The sequence below is a fragment of the Mytilus edulis genome, chromosome 4, assembly GCF_963676685.1.
Source record: "Mytilus edulis chromosome 4, xbMytEdul2.2, whole genome shotgun sequence".
NCBI classification, from domain to species: Eukaryota; Metazoa; Mollusca; class Bivalvia; order Mytilida; family Mytilidae; genus Mytilus; species Mytilus edulis.
In genome coordinates, this window is record NC_092347.1 from 39,475,258 (window position 1) to 39,483,656 (window position 8,399).

Consider the following 8,399-nt stretch of genomic DNA (forward strand, 5'->3'; position numbering starts at 1 on the left):
TTATAGATAGGTAGATCTAGGGTTAAATGCATTTATTTTAAAATCACTTGTATGTTTATTTAATATGTTATCTAATAGATATAGGTGTGGTACGAGTGCCAATGAGACAATTCTCAATCCAAGTTAATTTATAAAAGTAAACCATTATAGGTCAAGGTGAAGTCTTATCTAGCACAAGGCCTTGGTGGTTGATTGGTCATCTACTGTATAACTTTCCTATCAACATTGAGATGAGTTTGAATCCAGCATGTAGTAGGTGCGTTTGACTCCAATCTTATTTGACATGAATGTTCAATTTTTGTCCAACTTTTTCCACCAATTAAAACACAATTTGGCCTATAGTGCTAGATAGAGAGAAACCTTAAATAGCAAAAATGAACAGCAAGACTAGATCTACAAATGAATCAACATTCCTGAAGTTTTTGATAACTCTTGATTGGAGTTTTTGCCTTTTAATGAATATTTCTACAATTTTTGTGTTTTTTTTTCTGATATCTTAACACAGAGCACTTCTTTACTAACCATTGATATGTTGATATTACTAAATATAAAACTTTACTACAACTTTCACATTAACTTAACATGTCCAAGAAAAGGTCAGATAAACCAAATTTGAAATACATATACACATTACAATCATTCCATTCGCCAATTTGCTTGAAATATAGTTGACCTTTTGCACATCTAACAAACAAACTTAACCAGGAAAACTTAACATTGAACCATGAAAATGAGGCCACAATCAGATGTACCCTGCCAGACAGACAATCTTTTCGTGCTTTACATATGATATAGTTGACGCTTTGCATACAGTATTCAAGAAACAAACTTAACCTGGAAAATTTCAGTCTGACCAATGAACCATGGAAATAAGGTAATGGTCAGATGATAATAGCCAGACAGACATATACACCTTACAATCATTCCATACACCAAATATAGTATACCTATTGCTTATAGTATCTAAGATATGGACTTGACCACCAAATCTTAATCTTGTTCGCTGATCCATCGAGGTCAAGTGAAAACTGTCTGACGAGCATGAGGACCTGGTACAGCTGGACAAAAAGTACGGTGGACAAATTGAAACTTCATTAGCAATTCTAGCTTATAAAAGACATACAGCTTACACTAGAGAACTTAAAGTCTTTTATAAGCATTAGCTGGTATAGACCACTCGACTTTTCACAACGCAATATGATGTTGAGCTCGTAAAAAATTAAAATACTATTCTATTCAGACAACCGGTTTATGGTCCAATATAACAAAAAGATATTAGGCAGCAACCATTTGATTTTCGGGGGGGGGGGGGGGGGCTATGGTTTTTTTTCTGGACAAATTTTTTTTTTCGCCTGCGCCGAAAAACAATCTATTTTTTTGCGACAAGTCGAAAACAATTTTTTTCTTTTCAATTTTAGCATTACATATAGTGGCAGCTGAGGGTGAAACAAACAAATTTTTTTTCTCAGAATTAAAAACAAATTATTTTTTCTCCCAAAAATGGAAACAAACTTTTTTTTCCAAAAAAAACCATAGCCCCCCCCCCCCCCCCCCCCCAGAAAATCAAATGGTTGCTGCCTTAATAACACGCCAATTTACAACTCATTGGGACGACCACTGATGAAACCGGACTCAGGGACAACAGAAACACCGGACCTAACATTTTTGCTCATTGGTGAGCTCGAATGCATTTAATTAAAGAGCCCCCATCTAAAACACCATTTATAAATCAATTACAACCAATCTTTGTCTGAATTATGCTTAGGTTTTTAAGTACATATTTCTTTGTTTTTTTTTTTTAAAGTCAGGAACCTGTTGTTCTCTGGTTGTCGTTTGATGGTGTTGTTCACCGTTTGTTTCCATATTTAAATCGGTCATGTTGTGGCCCTTTATAGCTTGCTGTTCGGTATGAGCCAAGCGGCTATGATTTACAGGCCGTATACTTTGACCTATAACTGTAAACTTTTTATCCATTGTATTTTGAAAACACAAATATCAAACGATGGAAACTTTAATCAGTAAAATTTAGTAAATGTAAAATAAAGGAAAACATCGAACTTTTTGTTTCATATGCTAGCTATTTCTTGATCTTGAAGAAGCTAATTTCTTAATCTCAAAACATTCCACAAAGATTAATTTGATTTAAGTATTTAATTGTTTAACTTTATAAAAGTGTAAGGCTCAGACTGTTTTTTTGTAATTGTAAACTGCCAAAAAAATTTAACTTTGCTTAATTATCAGCAGGGACAGTCTATACTAACTAGTATAGAGAGTTCCTGTTATCAGTAAGAAAAAAAATGAATATTTTGATTCAGACATAAATATTTACCTCTCACTCCTAAAAAGCTAGCTTCTACCATTTTTGGCCAATGATTGCTTAAAGCCTTCTTGTGTTGACAAAGTAATTGTCTGATGTCTACTAACCATTAACCCAAGATTGATCAAGATTCAATTTGTATCTACATGTATATAAAAATTTAACTGAAAACTACGGCCTCAAGTAAAAAAACCAACAAAAAACAAAAAAACAGTCCTTTCATCAGTCAGTAAAATGAGATTCACTTGTTGTCGAGTATCGAGTTGCGAGTTCAGAATATCGAGTTGGAAGTTAAGAAAGTCGAGTTGCGAGTTAAAAAAGTCGAGTTGCGAGTTACAAAAGTCGAGTTGCGAGTTACAAAAGTCGAGTTGCGAGTAACAAAAGTTGAGTTGCGAGTTAAGAAAGTCGAGTTTCGAGTTAAGAAAGTCGAGTTGCGATTTAGAAAGTCGAGTTGCGAGTTACAAAAGTCGAGTTGCGAGTTAAAAAAGTCGAGTTGCGAGTAACAAAAGTTGAGTTGCGAGTTAAGAAAGTCGAGTTGCGAGTTAAGAAAGTCGAGTTGCGAGTTAAGAAAGTCGAGTTGCGAGTTACAAAAGTCGAGTTGCGAGTTACGAAAGTCGAGTTGCGAGTTACAAAAGTCGAGTTGCGAGTTTAAACTGGCAAAAGTCATACCAGTTTATAAGAACAAAGGCTCAAAACAGGATGTTTTTAATTATAGACCAATTGCAATTTTACCACTCATTTCTAAAATCCTTGAAAAACATGTGAAAACACACTTAGTAAAATATCTTAATAAATACAAGTTATTGTATAGAATGCAGTCAGGCTTTCGTGCAAACCATTCTTGTCAAACTGCTTTAACAGCTTTAATAGATAAATGGCTTAAAGCCATTGATGATGGCGATCTTGTTGGAGCAGTATTTCTAGATCTAGCAAAAGCCTTTGATCTTCTCAATCATGAACTGCTTATTCAAAAATTAAACAAATACAAATTAGCTTATACTTCATTACGTTGGTTTACATCATATTTGGCTGACAGATATCAGAAAGTATCTATTTCAAATACATTTTCAGACGTACAAAAACAAAAAACGGGTGTACCTCAAGGATCCATATTAGGACCGGTGTTGTTTTTAATTTTTATTAATGATCTTCCTTTGTCTAATCCTAATCATAACACCGATTTATTTGCTGATGATAGCACCATATCAGTCATTGGACAAAACAAAAGTTGCATCAGTCAAAAACTTAATACGGTTTTACAAGATATTTTTCGCTGGTGTGATGACAATAAGATGGCTGTAAATGTATCTAAAACGAAAGCTATATGCATTGGATCTAAACAAAAGCTTTCCGTTACATCAAATGAAAACATTAATCTTGCTTTAAATGGACAACAAATTATAGAAAGTACATGTGAAAAAGTTCTAGGTGTTTTTATTGATGCATCTCTATCTTGGTCTTCTCATATCGATTATATAATCAAAAAAGTTAACTCTTCTTTAGCTTTACTAAAAAGGATAAAGAAATATCTAAATCATAAAGCTAGACAAATGTACTATAACGCTTACGTTTTACCTCACTTAGATTATTGTTGTTCAATATGGGGAAACTGTAATAACTTTCTGTTAGATAGTTTACTAAAACTGCAAAAAAGGGCAGCAAGAATAATTTTAGACGAACATGATTACACCAAACCTTCAAGAGAATTATTTCACGAATGTAACATTGTGCCAATCACACAAAGAATACTTTATCACAAATCATTACTAATGTATAAGGCAAAACATGGCTTAGCTCCAGAATATATGTCCAGTCTTATTGTATCAGCTTCTGCAAACCAAAAATATAATACGAGATTTTCATCCTCAGATAATTTTATTATTCCAAAACCAAATACAGAGTTGTATAAGTCTAGTTTCTCGTACAATGGACCAAAAGTGTGGAATGCTCTTCCTAATTCAATAAAAAAAATCAAATACAGTATCCGAATTTAAACATAAATACAAATCTATGTACTTTTAACATTACCATCATATTTTTACTGTAATGCCATATCATAATTGTTTATTGTATTTTAAATTGTACATAATCTTTATTTAATTTATTATTATTGATGCATTGTTTATTTGTAATGTAATTATTATTGTATTAAGAGAGCCTTATTGAAAATTGGTGTAATCCAAATGAGTTACTCTCTCTAAATAAAGATATTATTATTATTATTATTATTATTATAGTTAAGAAAGTCGAGTTGCGAGTTACAAAAGTCGAGTTGCGAGTTACAAAAGTCGAGTTGCGAGTTACAAAAGTCGAGTTGCGAGTTACAAAAGTCGAGTTGCGAGTTAAGAAAGTCGAGTTGCGAGTTACAAAAGTCGAGTTGCGAGTTAAGAAAGTCGAGTTGCGAGTTAAGTCGAATTGCGTAAAAATGTGAAAACTAAAATATTTCAATTTTTTGGTGTAACTGTATAACATTTTGGAATAATGATTGCTTATAGAATTGTACATAGTGTTGTTGATTATTTTTGTGGTTTGGACTTTATCTGAGTCTCTTGTAAAAATAAAATGGACTAGATGTAATCACTACGTTTAGTGTTTTCTGAAGAAGCAGATAGCCTTTTGAAATACAGCAGATGTCTTGCAGTTTAATTATTTTTAAATTTCATACATAGCACCGTCGTATTAAACGTAAAGGGAGATAGCAACTAAACTATAGTACATATATGTAAAACACCCCTTCTGCAGATTTCGTTTATTAAAGTGGCCTTTTGGGGCAGTTGCAGAGCCGGGCAATATTCGTTAGGGACCGCAAAATTTATTGTTTGTCAGTGACACTCAAAATTGAGGATGTTAAAATTATATATGTCTTATACATTGGCTAGAGATGAAGGCGATATGATGGGCGTAAATAAAACCAGTTTAAACCCGCCGCATATGTCAGGAACCTTTAGCCTTTGTTACTCTTGTATAAGTTTTAATTTTGGTTCATCTTTATATTTAGCAGCATAGAATGGCGTCTATATTCTTGATCTATCTAATATTGAGTTTCGTGGCCTGCTCAGGGCTCCCTCTAGGTGTGTGATTTTTCGCTGTGTTGTAGACTTAATGACCTTTGGTTGAATTGTATGTTTTGAATTGGTTGCTGTCGCATTCCCCATTTTTATTCTTTATTTTATAAATGTAGCTGTCAAAGATACTATTGTTAAAACTATATTTGCGCCATTTTGCAGGTAAGATTTAATTGGAAACTATAAATTGATTTTTGCTACATCGTGATTCCCTATATAAGCAACCAAATTTTTTCGCAAAAAGGGGAGCCCTGGCCACCTGCCCCCCTCTAAATCCGCCTCTGAAAGTATTGGGTAACTTCTTAAACTGAGTCACTTAGGTTTAAACTTGAGTTATATAGTGTTCACATGTTTGATATTGTCAATTATAAGTTATTTTAAACTTAATTAAAACCGGCAAAATAGCAAAACTCTATATAGATCGCTATTCTGCTGGAGCTGGTAAAATAGCACCGAAGAGAGTCGAGAAAACAGCCACTGCCATATTTTATACGTTGAAACGAAATGTTATTCTAAATAAGTCACCTTCATTTAATTCAAGACAGTGCCTGAACTATAAAATCATTACAATTATCATTGTTAAGTATCATCTAATCATTTACATTTCGTTTAACATCTAGACTTGTAATAATATACAAATGTAGTTCCATAAATATTTATGTACAGACACATTCTCAAATATACATAACAAAATTTGTTTTGTCTCATTTGAGAGATATGAAAAATTAGCAAAAGTACTGAAAAATATCTCCTTGAAAAACATCTCCCTACAGATCATCTTTGTACATGCTGGACAACTTGTAATGAAATTTTGTTCATCTTCAACTACATTTCTTACAAATCCTTTAAAATGGTCTCTTGCTATATACAAAGTTTTATATCTTGTCTCTTTCTATTTTGAGATCGTAGGCACTGATTCTGATTTTACATATGACGACACTTCATCATTTATTTGAAATAAAAATCTAATTTACTACTCTTTGAATCTATTCTTTTTGTGTTCCAAAATTTTACCAAACTATAACAAAGTTTTTGCTTAACTGACTTGATTACAAAGTCTAGCTTTACTTCCAAATTATGAATGTTCAGCTTTTTGAAAAAAATAATGTATGTGTATGGATGAATTAAAGCGTTCAATATTATTAGTGAACATGTTTTTGTTACACATAAAAGGTATCATATAGCAAACCATCTTTCATATTGTTTTTTTTTTTTAATTCTAAACCGATATTTCATAATTGATAATACAACTGAAAAATATAAAGCTCTCCTAGCACAGCTTTAAAGGGTGTCTTCCTCGAATGCCAACATTTTATATGGTACCTATTCCTTGAATGCCAACAAAAATATTTTAATAGATGTTTATATAATAACAATAGGTGTTTTTATAAGAATTTAACTGTTAAAAATAATTAATGAAAATTATAGAAATGCAACATTTTACGATTCTCCTAAGGAAAAATAGAAGATTTTAGGTGTAAAATTATTATGAATTTAAAGAAATAAATAAAAAAAAACGTTTTATACTTTTTATCAAACAAATATGTTTGGAATGAATATATGTTAATAACATAAAGAAATATTAAAAAAAATAATGAAATTTTAGTTTAATACAATTATTTCAAACTAAATAAAGGATATAAGAGATTTGTTTAGTTCCATATCAATTTAAATATTTTATTAGTTAATATAAACTATATGAAGATTTCAGTTGTACAATTAATGATATTAAAAAATAATTAAGTTAATTTGATAACATCTAAGCGGGAAACTCTACATAAATTTCATGAAATATGGTAAAAAGAATTCAGATGAGTTGCGAAAATGACAAATAACTAAACAATGTTTTTTTTAGGAATCACTTACAATAAAAAAAAAAATTTGTATAACCAAGAAAAATATCCTGAACAAACTGAAATAAAGAAAATAGTAATCTAACACATATACAAAGTTTCAAGAAAAATCAGTAATATGGTAGGTTATTACAGCACACACAACTATAGAAATATTGAAAAAAAACCTTCAAAGAGTCTATTGTAGAATTTGTGCAAACTGGAATCCTTGCAGTCCTGACTTTGTGATGCAACACTTTTGAAAGTTTCATTTTAAGAGAATCCATATTATCAAGCAGGAGCAGCAAAATATGAATTTCTACAACTTAACAAATATGAACTAGATTTAGCTACCTGTATTTACCTATTTGTTTAATTAGTATGACTATTTTAATAAGCATGCACTTTTGTTGTGATAACTACTTGCACCTATTCCTTGAACGCCAACATAATTTTACAGTTAAATTGTCGATAGAACAAAGGATGTTGGCATTCAAGGAATAAACCCTTTAAAGTTAGAAGACAATTTGTTTAGCCTAAAATATATTTCATATATTTTAAATTGGATTCATCTAAAAAATCGTTCATATGTAAAGGTGCTGTAATAAATATTCACTTTCTTTCTGGCATGCTGCAGAGATAGTTTTGAACATTCCTGTAATTTCACTGTCATTTATTAAAATAGGTTTTATTGTATGGTCATATATATATATGTTATAGAGTAAACTTACTTGGATTGTAAGATGATGAAGTTCGCAATTTGAGTATTGCTTATAGTGATTTTTTGTATACCTCTCCCTTTCCATGCTTAAAAAGTCAATATACATTTTAAACCTAGATACTTAGTAAACACATTCTATTATATCTTTTTCGCAATACAAAGTTTTCCGGGTTTGTTAAACATATTAACTTTGGTTTTAGATAGATTGACCTCTAAACACCATTTTACAGTACAGGATAAACTATCAAGTCGTTTTTGAAAGACTTGCCTTGGAACTATACAAAAAATAACAAGATCCTCTACATTCATGAGTCACTCAATTTTGCGGTCATTTATATCAACAGCATCTGGGGTTTCATTAAATGCATCCGGTAAAATTCTTTTATAAAAATCTTAAAAAGATTGGGATTCAAAATATCCCCTTAGTTTACTCCAATTTGGGAATAAAAATTAGAAGTATTAAG